The sequence below is a fragment of the Herpailurus yagouaroundi genome, unplaced genomic scaffold, assembly GCF_014898765.1.
Source record: "Herpailurus yagouaroundi ecotype Mexico unplaced genomic scaffold, PumYag 195, whole genome shotgun sequence".
NCBI classification, from domain to species: domain Eukaryota; kingdom Metazoa; phylum Chordata; class Mammalia; order Carnivora; family Felidae; genus Herpailurus; species Herpailurus yagouaroundi.
This window is the reverse complement of record NW_024412426.1, coordinates 15,746,823-15,769,685: the sequence shown is the minus strand read 5'-3', so window position 1 is coordinate 15,769,685 and position 22,863 is coordinate 15,746,823.

The following is a 22,863-nucleotide window of genomic DNA, read 5'->3' as shown; positions in this document are numbered from 1 at the left end:
GAAAGCATTGATCTTTCCCAATATGGCAAATTACTATTCCATATATTATTGAGTGCAAGAGTTTAGAGGAACAAAAGCATATTTCCAATTAAGAAAGTGTTGAACTATTTACTTATATATACTTATTTTTACATATATGTATTCTTATCTAGAAGGATATGCAAGAAATTGATAACAGTAATTAGAGGGTAATTTAATGGCAGAAAAACAAGAAAGAGAGAGAGATTTTCCACTGTATATCCTTCTTGGCCTCCTGAATTTTAACCACATAAATAAATACATTACCTATGCAAAAAGCACAAAATATAAAATTAAGATAAAGATATAAAAAGAGAGTAATAATATTTGAAAGAGGGATACAACCAGTAATACAGCAAAGAGATAAATGATATCAATTTTCATTAATCGTATACCAGTGTATGTTAAAATGTAGAGAAAATCCACAAATTCCTGAATCATTTATCAAAAATGGCCCAAAAAGAATAGAAAAACACTGGTCATACAAGACACTGAGCCAGCAATTTTTAAATATTCTACGAAGTAAACACTGGTCTCAAAACGTTTTATAGGTAAATTCTGCCAAATATTCAAGGAACAACAAAACATAAGAAAATAAAGGTAAGGATTTTTATCTGTTTTGTTCTGTGCTATATCCCCAATCTCTAGAGCAATTTTTGGCATTAGTTCATTTTATGGGATTAGTATGAACTTAATTCTGAAGACACACATGAACAGTACATGTATACAGTATCTTCCTAAACCTAGTAAATGACATCTTACCAAAAACCTGGAAGAAACATCACCTCAATAGAGAATTGTTACTATTATTTTCTGTAGAATCAGTAACAGGATAAAGTTTCCTAATAAAATAACTCCTATTTAGCACTGGAGAGCCTAAACCATATATTATTATTAAAGAAAATAAAAGCTATAGGGGCGCCTGGGTGGCGCAGTCGGGTAAGCGTCTGACTTCAGCCAGGTCACGATCTCGCGGTCCGTGAGTTCGAGCCCCGCGTCAGGCTCCGGGCTGATGGCTCAGAACCTGGAGCCTGTTTCTGATTCTGTGTCTCCCTCTCTCTCTGCCCCTCCCCCGTTCATGCTCTGTCTCTCTCTGTTCCAAAAATAAATAAACGTTGAAAAAAAAATTAAAAAAAAAAAAAGAAAATAAAAGCTATAAAGATTGGAATCATAGAAACAAACTGTCATTATTCACAGATGATGATTATCTACACAGAAAATCCAAATGATTTTGCAGACAAATTACTAGAATTAGTAAGAAAATATGGCAGCAGCTAGACTAAAATTCATATACAGATATTCTACTTCTCTGTAACAGCAGTAAACAGAAAATAGTTTTAAATATTTGAAGTACCATAAAAACATATAAAGTACCTGGGCATAAATCTATCAAAACGTGGGCAATGTTTTTATGGAGAAAGTACAAACCAAAAGTGAAAGACAATAAAGAGAACTACATAAATGTAAATTTGTACCATATTCATAGTTAAGGATACTCTCTACCATGAAAATATCAGTTGTCCTACATTATATATAGAGATTTATGCAATCTCAATTAAAACATTAGCAGTCTTTCAAGGAATGCAAAAGTGACTCCAAAATTCACACGGAAATGCAAAGGAGAATACAGAAAAGTAGAGACTTCAGACAGCACAGAAAAAATAAAAATCAAGGAAGACTTGAGCTATACTAACAACCAACTTGATCTGATATCTACAGAACATTGCAACTCACAAGAAGAAACAGAGACAAGGGAAACAAATACCATATGACTTCACTCATATGTGGGATTTAATTTAAAAAACCAAATGAGCAAAAGGGGGGAAAAAGAGAGAGGCAAACCAAGAAACAGACTCTTAAGTATAGAGAACAAACTGATGGTTACCAGAAGGGCATGGGTGAGGGAATAGATGCAACAGGTGATGGAGATTAAGGATGATCCTTAAGGACCCTTGCCATGATGAGCACGGGGGTGTATGATGTGCTGAATCGCTATATTGTATACCTGAAATATTACACTGTATATTAACTAACTAGAATTTAAATAAAACTTAAAAAAAAACCAAGCAGATTATCAGAGCAGACTTAGTGTAATATATAATGTAAATATAAGCAGTTCAAATACACTAATCACAAGACAGAAATACAGTGTATTAAAAAATTTCCCAACCGGGGCGCCTGGGTGGCTCAGTTGGTTGAGCGTCCGACTTCGGCTCAGGTCATGATCTCACAGTCCGTGGGTTCAAACTCCGCGTCGGGCTCTGTGCTGACCGCTCAGAGCCTGGAGCCTGTTTCAGATTCTGTGTCTCCCTCTCTCTCTGCCCCTCCCCAACTTGCACTCTGTCTCTGTCTCAAAAATAAACACTTAAAAAAAAAATTTTTTTTTTAAATTTCCCAACTATATGTTGCCTATAAGAAACTTACTTTGTTTTTGTTTTTGTTTTTTAATGTTTATTTATTTTGAAAGAGAGAGAGTGTGAGCAGGAGGGGCAGAGAGAAGAGAATGAATCCCAAGCAGGCTCCATGTTGTCATGTCAGCACAGAGCGAGATGCAGGGGTCACGACCTGAGCCAAAATCGAGAGTCAGACACTTAACCAACTGAGCCACCCAAGCACCCCAAGTACCTCACTTTATTTATTTAAAAAAATTTTTTTTACATTTATTTATTTTTGAGAGACAGAACACAAGTGGGGGAGGGGCAGAAAGAGAAGGAGACACAGAATCCGAAGCAGGCTCCAAACTCCAAGCTGTCAGCACAGAGCCCAACAGGGAGCTCGAACTCACAAATCGTTAGATCACGACCTGAGCCAAAGTCAGGTGCTTAACTGACTGAGCCACCCTGATGCCCCAAGAACCTCACTTTAAGTACAATACAGGTATCTCAAAAGTAAGAGAACAGAAAAAGAGCATGCTAATGTTAACTGAAAACTAAACTAGATGAATCGGTTAAAAGTAAAACAATGAAAAAAGGTATCTATCAATCAGAATAAAATATCTAATGTAGTTAGGGCACCTGGGTGGCTCAGTCTGTGCTGACAGCTCAGAGCCTGGAGCCCATTTCAGATTCTGTGTCCCCCTCTCTGCCCCTCCTCCATTCACACACTCTCTCTCTCAAAAATAAACATTAAAAAATTAAAAAATATATATCTAACGTAGCTATATTAATTTCAGAAAAGGGGACTTCAGAAGAAGGACTATTATCATGAATTAGGAAGGACTTTTTTAATGGTAAGAACTTGAATAAGAGAGAACAATCCTAATTGTGCACATATCTAATAAAAGAGCTTCAAAATTCATAAAGCAATGACTGACAGAACTGAAAGGAGAAATAGACTAACCCCTATTGGAGTTAAAACTTCAACATTCTGCAAGTGTTTTAAGTAGTTTCTAAATATAAATAAAGAAACTAAGAGAGGAAGGAATAGAAATCTTTTAGTAAAATGATTCAAGAGGGGCACCTGGGTGGCTCAGTCAGTTAAGCATCCGACTTCAGCTCAGGTCACGATCTCATGGTTCACAAGTTCAAGCACCGCATCGGGCTCTGTGCTGACTGCTCACAGCCTTGAGCCTGCTTTGGATTCTGTGTGTGTTGTGTGTCTCTCTCTCTGCCCCTCCCCTGCTTGCATTCTGTCTCGCTCTCTCTCAAAAATAAATAAATATTAAAAATTTTTAAAAATGATTCAAGAGTAGCTGATAGCTATGGAAGACAAAAGAGATCAACCATACACATAATCAATTGTTTGTAACAAACAGAATACACCAAATGGTACAGAATACTTTAAAAACTCTCTAATTAATTGGAAAATGCTTGAGCCTGAAGACTGACACTATACAAGGGAGAAAAATATTGAGTTGTCTACAAGGATACTAGAAACCCATATTATCCTGGATGGCTTCACAGCCAATAGTCAGTGCCAGAAGACAACAGAACATAATTCCTGGCTTTTTACTTTGTATTAGTCTGTGAAGCTCAAATTAAAAAACGAAAAGTATATATCTTATTTACAGCTTTATGGGGAAATAGAATGAAGGATAGAAGAATGTGCACTATGCTGAGTAATAGAATTCTGGGGCCCATGTCCCAGATCTCTTTTATACTGTTTGTGTCCTTGAGCAAGCTACTTCACCTGTCCTAACACAAGGTGAAAACTATGAAAAATTACACCCTCAAAAGTATGGTGATGGCCTGGCTGCCAAACCTGGTCCTGAGGAGCAGGTCAATGGCTCCATACCCTATGTCCATATGGAGTAGTTACATCAGGCATGATCCAGGAGAATGCCTGTATTAGGAAGATCCAATCTGGTGAGCAAAGAAAGTGCACCAGGAAAGGTGAGCAGATACGGGCTATGCCTGAATGGCAACATGAAGTGGGTAAGAACATAAGCTTTAATCCTGCTCTCATAGAATTAAGTTTCACAGTGTTTGCAAAACACCCAATAATAGTGTCTGCTACAGAACTGGCACTTGATAAACCACGACTATCATTATTCAACAAATTCTAGGCCTTCCCAGATGTGAGCCAAAGACTGTTGCTAAGGGTCCTGCCCTAGTTTATACTGGCTTAGAAATGGACGGGGTTGAGACTGTTCATTTCCTTATGCCTCTGCAGGGACCTAGGTAAGGCAGGAGAAGACACGCTGCCTCTTTGCTTCAATTCTGTCATCCTGCAATAAAAGGATTGAATCAGACAATCTCTAAGGCCTTCATAGCTCATAGCTCTAAAACTCTTTGATCTGTGAACCAAATCTAATGCGTATTCTATGTTTAGAATTGATATATTGTTAGATCAGCTGGGAATTGCTAAAATCATATCATCTATTGATTTATATAAAGGGTTATGGTAAATGACCTTGGATAAAGAATATAATCTAAAATGGTATTTGTAACATCAAATGGAGTGTAAAGATTTAATGGCTTACCCTTTGGACTGAGGACCTCTTAGACTCATATATTCTTACAGTTTAAAGTGATCTCAGAGGCTAACTTGTCAAACCTCCCAACCATTGGAGGAACCACTTCAGCAGCATCTCTACAGTGCTCACCACCTGGCTTGAATATATCTCACGACAGGGACCTTACTACCACATGAGATGCCTTTTCCATTTCTGGAATTCTACTATTAAAGCACTCTTTATGTTTATCTTGAGACCAAAGCGTTTTATTCCTCAAACTTTTCCTTCTCAGACAAATTGGCCCTTCATGTTTGAAACAACTGTCAGCCTTCTCCTTCACTTCTTTTCCAGGCTAGACATCCTTAACCACTTCAGTCTTTTCTATGTATGTTCCAGACCGCACAGCATGCTGTCTGCCTTTCTGGGGACCACTCTGTAGCTCAGTTACAATGCAACCCCTGAATTAAGTACATTATTCCAATGTGGTGCAAGAAAGAACAGTCATCTCTGGTACGTGGAACACAAATGCCCTTTTTAATGTTGCCAAAGCCCTGAGTAGACATTTCTCCAAAGAAGACATTCAAATGGCCAATAGGTACATTTTTTTTTTTAAATGCTGTCACTAATCTTGAGGGAAATGCAAATCAAAACCACAGTAAGATGTTACTTCACTCTTATCAGGATGGTTATTATCAAAAAAAGTTAACAGGCATTAGCAAGGATGTGGAGAAATTAGACTATTTGTGCGCTGTTAGTTGGAACAAAAATGATACAGCTTCTTTGGTAAACAGTATGTAAAATTAAAAATAGAACTATGTGATCCAGCAATCCTACTTCTGGGTATTTATCTAAATGAATTGAAATTAGAATCTCAAAGCGATAATAGCTTTATCCTATGTTCATTGCAGCATTATTTATAACCACCAAGATGTGGGAAGAAAACCCAAATGTCCATTGACAAATAAATAGATAAAGAAAACTGGGATACACATACAATGGAATACTATTCCACCTTTAAAAAGAAGGAAATTCTGCCATGCGTGACAACATAGATGAACCTTCAGGACACTATGCTGAGTAAAATAAGCCCATCAGAGAAAGAAAAATACTGCATACTTTCACTTATATGAAATATGTGAAAGAGTCAAAGTCACAGAATCAAGGAGTGGAATGGTAGTTTCCAGGTGAGCTGGGCAGGGAGACATAGGGAGTTACAAATCAACAGGCATAAAGATTCAGTTGAGCAAGAGGAACAGGTTCTAAAGATCTGCTGTATAGCATTGTACATATTGCCAACAATAATGCACTGTACAGTTAATAATTTAAGAGGTTATATCTCACTTTAAATGTTCTTACCACAATAATTTTTTTCTAAAAAATGGGTTTTATGTTCAAGAAGGCCCCTTTCACTGTTAGTTCATATTACACTCATTAGTTTGGCCATGGCATCCTCATGAACAATACAAGCGCTTAGGCTATAAGGTCAAAGGCACTTTTTTAAAAGAGTTGTGTGAACTCTTACTTCAAATGGAACCATATTTGTATCCCCAACAGAGAAACAGAACCAATGGAAGTGTGCTGGTTTGTTTGCCTCATTGGATCTCTTCCCACCCAGTTACTCACCCCAGTGCTCTTGGAGGGGACCTATAAAGGCATTGCCCAGAAAGTGCAAAGAATCCATGAATATCCTGATCTCTCAATTTCCTACAAGCCCTGTTATTCTAAAATGTTCACGTGAACTGCTACCACGGAGTACAGCACAGTAGTTACCAGTGTCAGTTCAACCCTACCTCTACCATTCTGTGGGTATATGACATTGGGAGAATTCTGGTGCCTGTGGAATGGGGAAAATAACTTCCCGTATTCATAGGGATGCTGTTAGGATTAAATGGTTTCACTTACAGAGAGCTCTCAGAATGGTACCTTGTACTTAGTTAGCTTCCTCTCAGGTGCCAGCTCAAGCCCCCCCTCTGTAATCCTGACTCACATAATTAAATTTCTGAAACTACACTCAGGACATTAAGCTTTTCTGCATTTAAATTTTTTCTTCTTGGTGTAGACTCAGCATTCAGGATTCAGGCTCAGGATCATTTTGAATCTTGACTCCTTTGTCTTTTCCCTTGGCTATCTCTCCCAGGTTTCTGGCACCTGCATTTTTGATAGGCCTTTATCCAGGTCACCAGTTTCTTCCTAAATTTCAAATTTGATTTTATTGAGTAGCTATGATCATAAAGATAACATGCCAGTATTTAACCAAAATGTATGTGGATATCATAAAGATGATATTTGGGTAAAACGCAGTAAATTCCTATTTGGACTTCCAGAGGTCAGACATTCTGAAAATAAGGTAAAAGTGAGCAATTACTTATCACAGTGAATTAGAAGTACATAAGATTTTAGATACTAGTAATTACCTAAACTTTGAAGTAGCTCAATCAATTAATTTTTTGAATTAGTTAGAAACCAAAGGAAATTTGAGAACCCAACAACTGATAAGCCACAAAGTGTTAAGATAATTTCTTATAGAAGCAATGAGTTTTTGCTTCTTTTCAGTCTCCAAAACTCCATTCAATCCAGAAACCTTAGCACTGATAGAGTATATCTCAGTTCCCTAACATGCCTCATGGCATTTCTACAACTCACCTGCCTCTCTTAATATTCCAGTCACATAAAATTTGTTCTTTTTATGAATATACCATATACTTTTATACTTACGACATCTGATATACTATTCCTTCTGCCTCTTAAATTTCCCTCCTTTTTGAGTGCTGATGCATAGGGACACATGTATCCCAATGCTTACAGCAGTGCTTTTAACAATAGCCAAATTATGGAAAGAGCCTAAATGTCATCAACTAATGAATGGATAAAGAAGATGTGGTTTATATATACAATGGAATACTACTTGGCAATGAGAAAGAATGAAATCATGCCATTTGCAGCAATGTGGATGGAAGGAAGGTATCATACTGAATGAAATAAGTCAGAGAAGGACAGATACCATATGTTTTCACTCATATGTGGATCTTGAGAAACTTAGAAGATGACCATGGGGGAAGGGAAGGGGGAAAAATAGTTACAAACAGAGAGGGAGGGAGGCAAACCACAAGAGACTCTTAAATACAGAGAACAAACTGAGGGTGGATGGGGGGGTAGGGGAGAGGGAAAATGGGTGATGGGCATTGAGGCACTTGTTGGGATGAGCACTGGGTGTTGTATGTAAGCCAATTTGACAGTAAATTATATTCATAAATAAATAAATAAATAAATATCCCTCCTTTTCTAAGGCAAACTTTCATCCATTCTTACAGACCCACTTCTTTTGTGAAGTTAACTCCAATTCCAAAATCACTCCTCCTTCTTCTGAGCTTCCCACTGGATTCGATTCTGCAATTCCTCTTTTATAGCCCTCACAACACTATACTGTGATCAATTGCTTCCAAGTATGTCTCAGTGGCAAAAGCTAGCTAGGGGACATTGTATGACACCTCAACAAAAGCCCCTCGTTTTAGGCATACTGTAGAACTTAGATTTTGAGCCAATGGCATAGGACTGACTTGCCATGAATATCATTACTTCTGTGGGAAAATATGAACAATGCTCTCAATAGGAGAATTTCAAATTACCTTTGGGAACACAATCTATCACTGATTTGCTCTTCCATTCAACAAGTGTTTCTTGAGCACTTACTATATCTCGGGCATTGTTTGAGTCACAAGAGCAAGCAAATCAGCCAAATATCTTACCCTCATGGAGCTTCTACTCCAATGGGGAAGATAAAATTTAAAAATAAAATTAGTTTAAGAATATGGTATGTCTGGAGGCACCTGGGTGGCTCAGTTCGTTAAGCATCCAACTCTTGATTTTGGCTCAGGACATGATCTCATGGTTCATGAGATCAAGCCTTGTCTCTCCTGACAGTGCAGAGCCTGCTTGAGATTCTTTCCTCTCCTTCTCTCTCTGCTCCGCTCCCCTCACACTCTCTCTCTCTCAAAATAAATAAATAAACTTAAAAAAAAGTCGGGGTGCCTGGGTGGCTCAGTCAGTTGAGCGTCCAACTTCGGCCCAGGTCATGATCTCACAGTTCGTGAGATTCAGCCCAGCGTCGGGCTCTGTGCTGACAGCTCAGAGCCTGGAGCCTGCTTTGGATTCTCTGTCTCCCTCTCTGCTCCTTCCCTGCTCACACTGTGTCTCTCAAAAATAAATAAAAATTAGAAAAAAAATTAAAAAAAAAAAGAATATGTTATGGCAAGGGGGAAAATAAATCATCAGGGAATTAATTGAAATTTTTCAGTAAGTGATCAGGAAGTGATCAGAGATGCTGCACTTAAGTAAAGATATGAGGAAAGTGAGTGAGCCATGTGAATAGCTGGGAAAAGAGCACACCTGGCAGAGGAAACAGCAAGGTCAAGACCTAGAAGGGGAAGACTGCCTGGCATATGCAAAGTGGCTGAAGTGGAAAGAGCAAGAGTAAGAACAGAAATAGCCAGGAGCCAGGAGCCAGGAGCCAGGTCACACAGAGCCCCACAGGTGATCATGAGGACTGTGGGTTTCAGTCTGATGACAATGGAATCCAATGACAGTAATAAGCAGAAGGATGATATGACTTGATTTATATTTTCATAGGATCACTTTGGATGCTTTGGTATGAATAGATTTAGAGGGAGGCAGGGAGAACAAAGACACAGGCAAGACATCAGATAGGGAGTTATGTGATAACATAAGTGAGACATAATGGGAATTGTGACAAGTGGTCAAATTTTAGAAGAATTTGTCAGGATTTTCTGATGGATCAATGACTGTTGTTGAGAAAAAGGGAAGAGTTAAAGCTGAGTATCAAGATTTTTTTATCCTAGCAATTTAAAAACATGAAGTTCCATGAAATGAAATGGAGAAGAGAGTAAGAAAACCTGGTTTAGAGAAAGATCCAGAGCTTAGCTTTGGAGATGTTAAATTTGCAGCCCCTATTAGACATCCAAGTATAGATGTCAAGTGGGCAGTAGGATGTATGAATCTCAGAGAAGACAACTGGGTTGAAGAATTTGGATGACATCAACACAGAGATGCTATTTAAAGCCATAAATCTAGACTAGATCACCTATGAAGTGACAATGGATAGAAAAAATGAAGAGATCCAAGGTCTAAGCACTGCGGTACTCAGTTCCTTTAGATGAGGAAATAAGGGGTAAAACAGGGGGAAAAGGAAAATAAAAAGACTGAGAAAGAACATTTATAAAAGTAGACGAAAAACCAAGCAAGTGTGATTATCTTGGAAGCCAAGAGAAAGAGTTTCACAGAAAAGAGAGTGAACAGCTGTGTGTCAAGTGCTGTTGAGATTTTAAGTAAGATGAAGACTGAATGTAACCGTTGGATTTAGCAACACTGAAATCAAAGGTGACCTTGACAAATACAGTTTCAGGAGAATAGCAGTAGTGAAGGCCTGATTAAGGTATTTTCAGGTGAGAATGGGAGGAGATAAATTAATTTTTAAAACTTAACATGCTTTGAAGTAATAAGAAGGAGATTAAATAGTTACTAGAATGGGAACTGAGGTCAAGAGGAGTTTTCTTTTAGGATGGGAGAAACAATGAATGCAGTAGAGAGGGGATATTCAGGGGAGAGGGGAAGTTTGGTGATGGAGGAGAATGGAAGAATTGCCAGAGTGATGTCCTTGAGCAGGCTTTAGGGAACACAGCAGCATATGCTATCTGAGAGCAGTGATATGAGCAGAATATGGACAATGGTCAGATATTGGGAAGGCAATTACAAATCAAGGATGTAGAATGAAGGGAAGGATCAGGGTTGTAGGTTGAGGTTGGGGACCAAGTCAGGAACATGCAGGCCAAGCACAAGTAAACAAGAGGATCAGAATCAGAAGAGCAATGTGAGACTAATCCAGGAGGTGACTATAAAGTCAAGGCAAAGGAAACTAGAAAGCATGCACTTATGATTAATGATACCGCACAGAGCGCATTTTGTGCCAACATTCCTTGTGAGGGCCAGTACTCCTTTCCCATGGATCTTCTTCCTCTGGTTCCTGAATCTCATGGCCAATATATCTTTTCTAAGAGATGGCCTTTATCGTTATTTTAATGAACAGTTATATTTGTATACAAAAAGTATTACTGAATGTGTAATGTACCAAGAGCTCTGAAAATCAATTGGCTATTCCAGAAAGTCTCATCAATGCTTCCAAAACCCACAGAAGCAATCACACAGTGGCAAATGCTAGGGTGGTCACCAAACTATTTTTGACTCCCTGGGCACTCATCTTGCTATCTTTTCTGCCTATGTGCATCTATTTGTGGTCATATGACGCTGAAATGTTAGAGTTGCAAGAATGAAACCGTTGGGAGTCCCGGAGTCCCTGGGTACCTGGAAGACAGCAGCATGGGGTGGTGGGGGGGTGGGGGCACGTTCAACCTGCATCAGATTCTGATAAAAATAAGAAATCAACCTTTGTTGCATTAAGTCAATGACACTTATTTTTTCCCACAGCATAGCCTACCTAACATGACCCTGACTGTAACACAGACACACCATCTTAGAACAGAGACAACCATTTGGCCTATAAATGCCAATGCTTTAAGTCATAGCAAGCATCACAGATGCTTAAATAACAAGCTCCCTTAGGATATAAAACGTAATTTGATCCACAACAATTTGGCTTTCACACAGCACATCTGGTTTTCAGGAATACATCTATGTAAATTGAGTTACCTCCATAATGATATTGTATTTGCATCTGAGGAACTGAAAAGACAAGACTGACTGCAGGTTAAATAAAAAGCACCTAGGTCTATCCTGATTTGCTCTCCAAGCTCCTGTGATAACATGTGTAAATACCCTGCGGGTGATTAGGTTTTAAATTCTTCACTGTAATGATCCAGGTGTCACTGGAACGATGGTTTTAAAAAAAGGCATTTTTCCTACAGAAGGTTACAGCATATGATTTTCCCCCCTTTTTAATTAAACCTCTGCATAGTGAATAATGCACCTGATTTAGACGTTCAAGCCTTCCCAACCACCACCCCCACCCTAACTCGGCTAAGAGAGCTGGTCTAGCTGATTCAGTCAATTGTGTTGCCTTATAAAACACTGTCCCCAAAGAATCCTTTATAGCCACTCAGAGCTGACATAGAGTCAATTATTAAGGTTTCTACCTGTATTGCTCAGTCTGCACTTCAGCCCTTAGTACTGTCCTTATTAATCTGCTCAGGAACCACTTTGCTATTTCTGATGCTGAGGTAGGGATTGTTCAGGTATCTGTTTTGATTTTCTTTGGTTGTTTAACACTAGAGGAGAACAGAAATGGTAGCAGCAGGCTGATATGTGGGTTTAGACCATGCCACCTACTCCAGATGTTGAAGACAGGGTTTCTGGAATGTGTCCTGCATCATGAACCTCTTATTGAAAGTACTTTCTACTCCATTGACAAAATGACAGGATTTATTAACCAGAATTTATCTCTACTGGTTCTTTTATCACCGACAGTAAGTTCCCATAACAGCTTCACTGTCCCAAATATTTGTTAAAGGCTTAAACAGTTTCAAATATGTGCTCCTTTATTTAATTTACAGATGTTTCTGAAAATACACCATTCAGTATTAGATGAAATTGCTTCTATCTCCTGTCATATTTCACATTTTGTTTTATGGTCTGGTAGATTTCATGGTGATCTCTTTTTAACCAGTAAAATTTGTTTTAGGGACGATGATTCATTTTCTTTAAATAGTCAAGCTGCAGAAAGAGTCCTATATCATGAAGCCTTTTCACTGCCTACATATCAACAGTAGGTCCTGTAGACCTTTAAAAAATATTTGGGCCTCTTCATTCTCAGGGAGACTGGTTGCAGTCTCTCATGGCCTCATTTCACAAAAGCAACTGTAGTGCAGTAAAAGGCATGCTGGACCTGAGCTCTGATCACCTGGTCTAAATCCAGACTCTGCCACTTACAAAATTTTTGACAAATTACTTAACTTCTTTAAGTCTCATCACTCTCATCTGTGAATTGGGGCTAATCACACTTGTTCACGGGGTATTCGAAGGAGTCCATAACAGTACCCACGTAAAAGTGCCTAGCATTGAGCCTGGCCCAAACTAGGCAATCAAGATTCATTGTTAGAATCTCTAGGACACATACAATTCATCTAGTATGAGATCACATGAGCTAATAGCTTCCAAAGAGTCTGCTAAAGGAAAATAATATGGAGCACTCCATGGAAATTTAAGGTGTTCTGGCCATTTTATATTTACCAGATTTATATCCAACCTCTTGCGCTTATCCTTCAGTAACACACGTCTTGAAGTTCTACTATTTTGTTTTGAGAAATTTATTTTTTACTCTCCCCACCAAGTAACAGCCCTGCGGATTATCCACCAGTGTTCTGGTTTCCTGTCTCTCCCTACTGACCTGGCCTCACTCAAGTGTCAGCAGAGCCCAAGAAGTACCCAGCAAGACTTTGCTTTTAACTCAGACATGCAGGTGTCTGGGGCTGGAGTGGACGGCACTAATCTACTTTCTTTTCCTAAGAAAATCTGCTTGGATGAATCCATGTCTGGAGTACAAAGGAGTCTCCTCCAAACATTCCCTGTAAGAACCTACTTGCTGCCAAGCTCAGGCTGTGGGAAGGAACTTGGGTTCAGGGCCAACAGTGACACTGTGTTCTCTTCCTTTCAACCTACAGGCAAGTCCTTCTGGGGCAGAGAGCACTTCTGTCCAATCTGTACCGAGCTAACATACAATCCCCTAACCCAACGAGTGCCTGTGGGCCTGTATCTAATGTAGCTTAAATAATTCTCTCCTCTCCCTCTCACCATTCTTTGCCATGTAAGTGACTGGCTTTCAAACTTTGTTGACTAACCTACAGATAAGAAATACATGTTACTTTGCAACACAGTATTCACACATACATGTGTGCACACACACAGAGCAATCAAAAATATGATGACACAATTATTCCCCTTGCTGTGTATGGGGTACTTTATCTTCCACTCTATTATATGTTATTTCATTTTTTAAAATGCTTGTCATGACCTATCAAATCAATTTTATGACTCATCAGTGGGCCACAGCTTGTAGTTTTAAAAATACTGATAAGGAGCTATTAATATTTAGCTATTTAATAAGGAGCTACTAGTCTGGAAGAGGAGAATATGAAAACCATACTTTGAAGTATATGGAAAGTTTAAGTATTACTAAAAGTATACGGACAGTTCTGGTAAGACAGAAAAGATATGTTTTAACCTATTCCCCTAAGTACAACGAAAAACTCTGGAAATTATATATAAAATAAACATAAAATTCCCAATGATGGAAGAAGGGATACTGACTAGGAACTAGAGAACCCAAGGAATGACACACTGTTGTTGAGTTCTCTGGTCACCTTTTGGCCTCATATATCTCAGAGTAGGAGCTGAAGAAGCTGGCAGTCTGGAAATGCCAGCAAGTGCAGACAAAAGTCAACTCTCCCTAAACAAAGGACCAAGAAAGGGGAATACTACACAGACAAAACTTTTAGACAATAATCACTCTATGCCAAACACAACAGGTAAAACTGTGGCCCCATCCCCACCCATTTCAGCAAAGGCCAAGTGGAAAGCCTAGACAAGGCTATAACTCACTTTAACCCACAGGACACCTTAACCCACTGAATCTGGGGATGTCCAAGAAGTATAAGTAGGGGCTGCAACTGCTATCCCAATTGGATGGTAATGAGTTCCTCTCACCCCTGTGAACAATGACATCAGAGATATCATGAGGAGTCCGGACTTCAACCTCCACCCAGAAATACCAAGACAGACCTCCCCTTCCCACGAGGGTGGTGTCAGCAGAAGCCTAGTGAAGGGTCAGGGCTTTCACCACTGTCCAGTGGTAACAAGGCCACCCCCACTAGGTAGTACAGACCACGTGAGGAACAGTAATGGGGAACTTTAATTTCCCACAGCCAGAGAGGTATCAGGCTGAAGCCAGAATTCCACCCCTGCCCGGCATTAAAAGGAGCCTCCACTCTGCCGTCTGTGCAAGGTTAGTGGGAAACCTGAACTTCCACCTCCATATGGCAGTAATGAGTTTGTGAACCTCCCTCACCTTCCAGAGGGGTTTCATAGGACATCCATTAAAACTCAGAGTTTTAATGAGTTCTACAGTCCTCTAACAGAATACCCACAAGGTCCAGGTCTAAGTAGAAAATCACTCATCACAACAAGAAACAGCAATATGCTGAACTGAATAATAAAAAAAGATGATACATACCCTCACTGAGAGGACAGAGATGTTAGAATTACATGATATGACAAATATTTTATTTTATTTTTTTAAAATTTTTTTTTTCAACGTTTATTTATTTTGGGGACAGAGAGAGACAGAGCATGAACAGGGGAAGGGCAGAGAGAGAGGGAGACGCAGAATCGGAAACAGGCTCCAGGCTCCGAGCCACCAGCCCAGAGCCCGACGCGGGGCTCAAACTCACGGACCGCGAGATCGTGACCTGGCTGAGGTCGGACGCTTAACCGACTGCGCCACCCAGGCGCCCCGATATGACAAATATTTTAAAGCACCCATCATAAAAAGTGCTTCAATTACAGGTTACAGACATACTTGAAATAGATGAAAAAATATAAAATCTAGACAAAGAAACAGAAATCCCCAGAAAATAAACAAGATACAAAGAAGAACCAACTGGAAACTTTAGAACTGAAAAGTACAAAAACCAAATTAAAAAAATTAACAGCAGAATGAATAAGGCAATGGAAAGAATCAATGAACTGGAACATAGAACAGAAATAAGCCAGTCAGAAAAAGAAAGTCATCCATATGTGGAATTTAAAAAACAAATGAGCACAGGGAGAAAATGAGAGAGAAAGAGAGGGAGGGAAAGAGAGAGAGAGAGAGAAAAACCAAGATACAGACTCTTAGCTACAGAGAGCAAACTGATGGTCACCAGAGGGGAGGTGGGTGGGGCACGGGGGAAATAGGTGATGCAGATTAAGGAGTGCACTTGTCAGGATGAGCACTGAGGTGTTAGAGTCACAGAATTGCTGAATCACTTTATTGTATACTGAAACTAATAGAACACTGTATGTTAACTATACTGGAATTTAAATTTAAAAACAATTTTTAAAAAGTTAAAAAAAGAACATCTTTGACTTCCAGTTTTTGGTCCACCATATAATAAGCTTGTAAGTTGCCACTGCATCTTAACAATAAGTAAAAAGGCTGAACCAACCAGAAAATCAATAAATCTTCTTGGATCCAAAAGAGAAGTGAGGTTACAGGACAAACCACTGACCTCAAAACTGCAGAGATTGATGGGTGAATACAGAGAATCATGATTAACCTGAGCAGAAACTCAGGAGTTTAAACCTCCAAAGAAACAGGTGCTCAGAAGGAAAACCTGAAGTGTAGTTGACAACTGCTGGAGGTTCAGTGTGCACAACTCTTGACAGTTAAAAACCCCAAGGAGATGCATTCATAGGAGACCTCACATATTTCTGAGTTTTACCTCCATGAGCTTGACTTTGTTTTCATAGTGAGCAGCAGACAAGATCCTTCTCATGCTTCCAGCAAGGGGCAGGGAAAAGGAACCATTTTGGAAAATGCCAGAGGGCTCTATTCTACCTAACAAGGTCTGCCCTCAGGAGAAGTTATTTAACCAGAGCCTAACCTGTTGAGGTTTTATCAGAGCCTAACTCAGTGGGAAGAGAAATATTAAAAAACAAAACAAACAAGAAAAAACCCAGCCATTTTTAGTCTTCCACATGGAGGAAGGGAAATACTCAACCATCCCCCTTTAACCTTCCCTGTGAGAAAAGAGAAGTATCCAACTCCCAACACATTCTAATCTTCTTGTCTCAGTATAAGGCAGCAGGAGGGAGACAGAGTGAGAAATACATGCGGGCTTTACAGCCTAGAGAAACTAAGATTCGCTAAAAGGCTGAGACCTAATCATAGGACTTAGAACTCTCCCCCAACTGCACATTACTAACAGCCCATTTGTGGTACTCTCTTTTACCTAGCACATCATGTCACTTATATCAAGAAAAAAAATTTTTTTGAAAAAATTAAGCCAAGCATCAAAACCAGACTCCTATATGGCAGGAATGTTGAAATTATCAGACCAGGATTTAAAACACTATGATTTATATGCTAAGGGCTCCAACAGATAAAAACAGCATACAAGGACATACAGGCAATGGAAGCAGAGAGACAGGCATTCTAAGAAAGAACCAAAAAGAGATGCTATATATAAAAAACACTGTAAGAGAAATGAAGAACACCCTTGATAAGCTTATTAGCAGACTGGATATGCTGAAGAAAGACATGCCGTGCTTGAGGATATCTCAATACAAACCTCCAAAACCAAAATGCAAACAGAAACAAAACAAAACAAAACAAAACAAAAAACACACAGAAAACACCAGGACAGAATGTCCAAGAACTTGGGATAACTAAAATAGGTGTAATATATGTACAATGGAAATACTAGAAAAGAAGAAAAAGAAAGGAACAGAAGAAATATTTGGAACAACAGGGACTGTTAATTTTCCCAAATTAATGTCAGACACCACACCACAGATCTAGAAGCTCAGAGAACACCAAGAACAATAAATGATAGAAAAACTACACCTATGTGGATCATTTTCAAATGACAGAAAATTAAAATCCTTAAAGCAGAGGGAAAGAACACCTAGACTATAAAAGAATTATATCTGACTTCTCAGAAACTATGTAAGCAAGAAGAGAATGAAATAAAATATTTAAACTGTTGACAGAAAAAATAAATACCAACCTAGAATTCTGTGCCCTGCGAAATTATCCTTCAAAAGTGAGAAAAATATTTTCTCAAAAAAAATTGAGAGAATTTGTTGTTGACAGGCCTGCCTTGCAAGAAATGCTAAAAGAAGTCCTTTAGAGAAGAAAAGTGATAAAAGTCAGAAACTCAGATCTACAAAGAAAGTAGAATCAGAGAAGAAATAAGTGATAAAATAAAAATATGTTATAAAAGCTTTTTTATTCTTGGGCTCCTGGGTGGCTCAGTTGGTTAAGCATACGACTTCAGCTCAGGTCATGATCTCACGGTTTGTGAGTTCAAGCCCCATGTGGTGCTACTAGCTCAGAGCCTGGAGCCTGCTTCAGATTCTGTGTCTCCCTCTCTCTCTACCCCTCCCCCACCTGTGCTCTCTTTCTCTCTCAAAAATAAACATTGATTAAAAAAATTTTGGGGGGCGCCTGGGTGGCGCAGTCGGTTAAGCATCCGACTTCGGCCAGGTCACGATCTCGCGGTCCATGAGTTCGAGCCCCGCGTCGGGCTCTGGGCTGATGGCTTGGAGCCTGGAGCCTGGAGCCTGTTTCCGATTCTGTGTCTCCCTCTCTCTCTGCCCCTCCCCCGTTCATGCTCTGTCTCTCTCTGTCCCAAAAATAAATAAAAAACGTTGAAAAAAAAAAATTTAAAAAAAAAATTTTTTTTAAAGCTTTTTCATTCTTAACTGATATAACAGATACATTTGTTCAAAATATTAATAGCCACAATGTTTTTGATTATTGTGCTTTATAGTTATTTAATATACATGTTTAATATTAATATATTCAAATATTTGTAAATTTAACATATACAATGAGAGCTATGTATGCTTATGTATAAGTGACATGAATGACAGCAAAAACAAAAGAAATAAGAAGGAAGAAATCAAGATTATTTTGTTACTATAAGGTACTCACACTGTGAAATGACAAAGTGTTATATGAAAACAGACTTGAATTAGTTGTAAATGTATATTTCAAACTCTAGGGCAACCACTAAAAAAAGTAACAAAAAAAAAGAACTAATATGCTAAGAAAGTTAGAAAATTATTTAAAATGCTCAATTAAACAACAAAGTTCAGAAAAAAAGTGGAAGACACAAATACGAACAAAGAACAAGAGCAACAAACAGAAACATTAAAAATTATGGCAAATATTAATATAATTATATCAATAGTCACTTTGAATGTCAATGGTCTAGATGCATCAATTAAAAGACAGAAATCATCAGAGATAAGGCTCAATTACATATTACCTACAAGAATTCCACTTTAAATCCAAAGACATATAGTTAAAAGTAAATGGATGGAAAATGTATATGCCATGCTAACACTAATCAAAAGAAAGCAGAAGTAGCTACATTTAATTTCACACAGAGCAGATTTCAAAGCAAGGAAAGTTATCAGGGATAGAGGGGGCATTACATAGTGATCAAGGGGTCAATTCACCCAGAAGACATAACGATGCTTAGCATGTATGGACCTAAGAATAGAGTGTCAAAATATATGAGACAAAAACTGAAAGAACTGCCAGGAGAAATAGATGAATCCATTATTATAGTTGGATATTTCAACACCCCTCTATCAGAAGTGGACAGACCCAGCAGGCAGAAAATCAGTAAGGACGTAGTTGAACTCAATAGCACCATTAATCAACTGAATATAATGGATATCTATAGACTATTTCATCTCAAAACAGCAGAATACACATTCTTCTTAAGCTCATATGGAACATTCACCAAGATAGAGCCCATTCTAGGCCATAAAACACATTTTACCAATTTAAAAGAACAGAAATCATACAATGTCTGCTCTTAGGCTACAGTGGAATTAAACTAGAAATCAGTAACAGAAAGATGGCTGGAAAATTCCAAAATACCTGGAGATTAAAGAACACATTTCTAAATAACATACAGGTCAAAGAAGAAATCTTAAGAATTTTAAAATATTTTGAAGTACATTAAAACAAAAACACAGCTTATCCAAACTGTGGAATGCGACAAAAGCAGTCCTTAGAGGGAAATTATAGCAATGAATGCATACATTAGAAAAGACAAAAGATCTAAAATTAATCATCTAAATATCCATCCAAGGAAACTAGGAAAATAGTGAATTAAATCCAAAGTCAGCAGAAGAAAAAAATAATAAATATCAGAGTAGAAAAAAAATCAGAGCAGAAACCAATGGAATTGAAAATAGAAATCAATATGGGGAAAAATAGAAATCAATATGGGGAAAAAACTGAAACTAAAGCTTGTTCTTTAAAAAAAATAAAATAAAATCAGTAAGCCTCTAGCCAGGTTAACTAAGAGAAAAAGAGAGAGGACACAAATCACTAATAACAGAAACAAAAGAAGGGTCATCACTACAGACACCATGGACACTAAAAGCATAATAAAGAAATACTATGAATAACTCTATGCCCACAAATTTGATAACCTAGATGAAATGGATCAATTCCTTAAAAAGCACATCCTGCCAAAATTCACACAAGAAGAAATAGGCTACCTGAATAGGCCTATAGCTATTAAAGATATTGAATCAATAATTAATAACTTTCTAAAATAGAAAGCACAGGCCCAGGTTGGTTCACTGGTAAATTCCACCAAACATTTAAGGGAAAAAATTATTCCAATTCTCTATAATCTCCTTCAGAAGGCAGAAGCAGAGAAAATACTTCCTAACTCATTTTATGAGGACAGACAGCATCACCCTATGACTAAAAGCAGACAAACAAATTACAAGAAAACTTCAAAATTGTATGAAAACATTCCATAAACCTAGATACAAAAACTCTCAACAAAATGTTGACAAATTGAATCCAACAATGTAAAAAGTAATTATATACTACAAGCAGGTGTGATTTGCCTCAGGTATGTAAAGCTGGTTCAACATGTGAAAAACAATTAATACAATCTACCATTTCAAAAGGCCAGAGAAGAAGGAAAATCACAAGATCATCTCAATATGTGCAGAAAAATTACTTGACAAAATCCTACATCCATTGATTTTTTAAAAATCTTAGTAAACAAATAATAGAAACCTTCTCAACTTGATACCGAATATCTATATAAAATCTACACAGAACATTATACCTAAGCATTAGAAACTCTAAGCTTTCCCACTAAGTTCAGCAACAAGGCAAAGATGTCTCTGCTCACTATTGCTTTTCAATATCATACTGGGATCCATAGCAAATGCAGCAAAATTAAAAAAAAGAAAAAAAGATATACAGACCAGGGAGGAAGCAATAAAACTGTCTTTGCAGGTGATATGACAATCTAGGTTGAATATCCAAGAAGATCAATAAAACATTCCTCAAACGTTGTATACAAAATTAATACACAAAGGTTATTTGCTTTCCTATATATCAACAATGAACAAGTGGAATTAGAAATTTAAAACCCAATACTATCTACACTTGCACTCCTAAAAATGAAATACTTAGGTATAAATCTAACAAAATATACACAAGATCGGTATGAGAAAAACTATAAAACTTTATGAAAGAAATCAAAGACAAACTAAATAGAGATAAATGTTCATGGGTAGTAATATCTCAATAATGTCAGAATGTCAGTTCTTCCCAATTTTATCCACAGATTCAATGTAATCCAAATCAAAATCCCAGCAAGTTGTTTTCTGAATGTTGACAAATTAATTCTAAAGTTTATATGGAGAGGCAAAAGACCCCAAATAGCCAACACAATATTGAACAACAACAACAACAAAAAAGGCCAAGGACTGACAGCATTCCATTTCAAAATTTACTAAAAAGCTAAAGTAATCCAAACATATTGGTTAAAGAACAGACAAGTAGAAAGAATAGAGAACCCAGAAATAGACCTATATAAATATAGTCAAACTAACTTTGACAAAGTAATATAATGGAGAAAAGATAGTGTTTTCACTAAATGGAGTTGGAATGACCAGACATTCACATATGAAAAACTTGAGTCTAGATTTTTAAAAATGTAGAATACCCATCCAATGGAATATCATTCAGCCAAAAAAAATGAAGTTCTGATACATGCTGTAAGATGGATGAGCCGTGAACTCAGTCAGACATAAAAGGACAAATACTGCATGATTTCACTTACATGAAATACGTAGAACAGACAAATTCATACAGACCAAAGTAGATTAGAGGCTACCACAGGCTGGGAGGAGGGGGAAAGGGAGGGTGCTTGCTTAACGAATGCAATGTTTCTGTTTGAGGTGATAAAAAGGGTTTAGAAATACATAGTTAATATGGTTATACAACACTACACTGCAAATGTAATTGATGCCACTGAATTGTATATTTAAAAATTATTAAAATGTATTATGCTAAGCAATATAAGTCAATCAGAGAAAGACAAAAACCATATGATTTCACTCACATGTGGAATTTAAGAAACAAAGCAGATCAACACATGGGAAATGTGGGGGAAGAGAAGAGAGGTAAACAAACCACAAGAGACTCGTAATGACAGAAAACAAACTGAGGGTTGATAGAGGGGGATTGGTGGGAGATAGGCTAGATGGATGATGGGTATTAAGGGCGGCACTTGTAACGAGCACTGGGTGTTGTATGTAACAAATCACTGAATTCTACTCCTAACACCAATATTGCACTATATGTTAACTAAAATTTAAATAAAGAAAATTATTAAAATGGAAAACTTTGTTAAATATGTTTCACTACAATAAAAAAGAATTAAAGTAAATCCCCAAAAGGATAAACCTAAAGAAAACTACACCAAGGCATGTCATAGTCAAATTCTGAAAACTAAAGACTAAGAAATAATCTTAAGAGCAGCCAGAGAATAATACCTCATCTACAGACAGAAAAAACATTGGAACGACAGCATATATCTCTTCAAAAGTGATGGAGGTGAAAGGAAGTAGCACAATAGTTTTCAAGTGCTGAAAGAACAGAACTGTCAATACAGAATCCTATATCCAGTGAAAATATCTTTTAGGAGTAAACAGAAAATCATGACATTTTCAGATGAAGAAAAACTAACGATTTGGCACCAGTATATCCATCCTAAAAATAGCAGCTAAAGAAGTTTTCTAAACACAAAAGAACTGATAAGAAAGGAAGAAAGGGAGGAAGAAAGAAAGAAAGAAAGAAAGAAAGAAAGAAAGAAAGAAAGAAAGAAAGA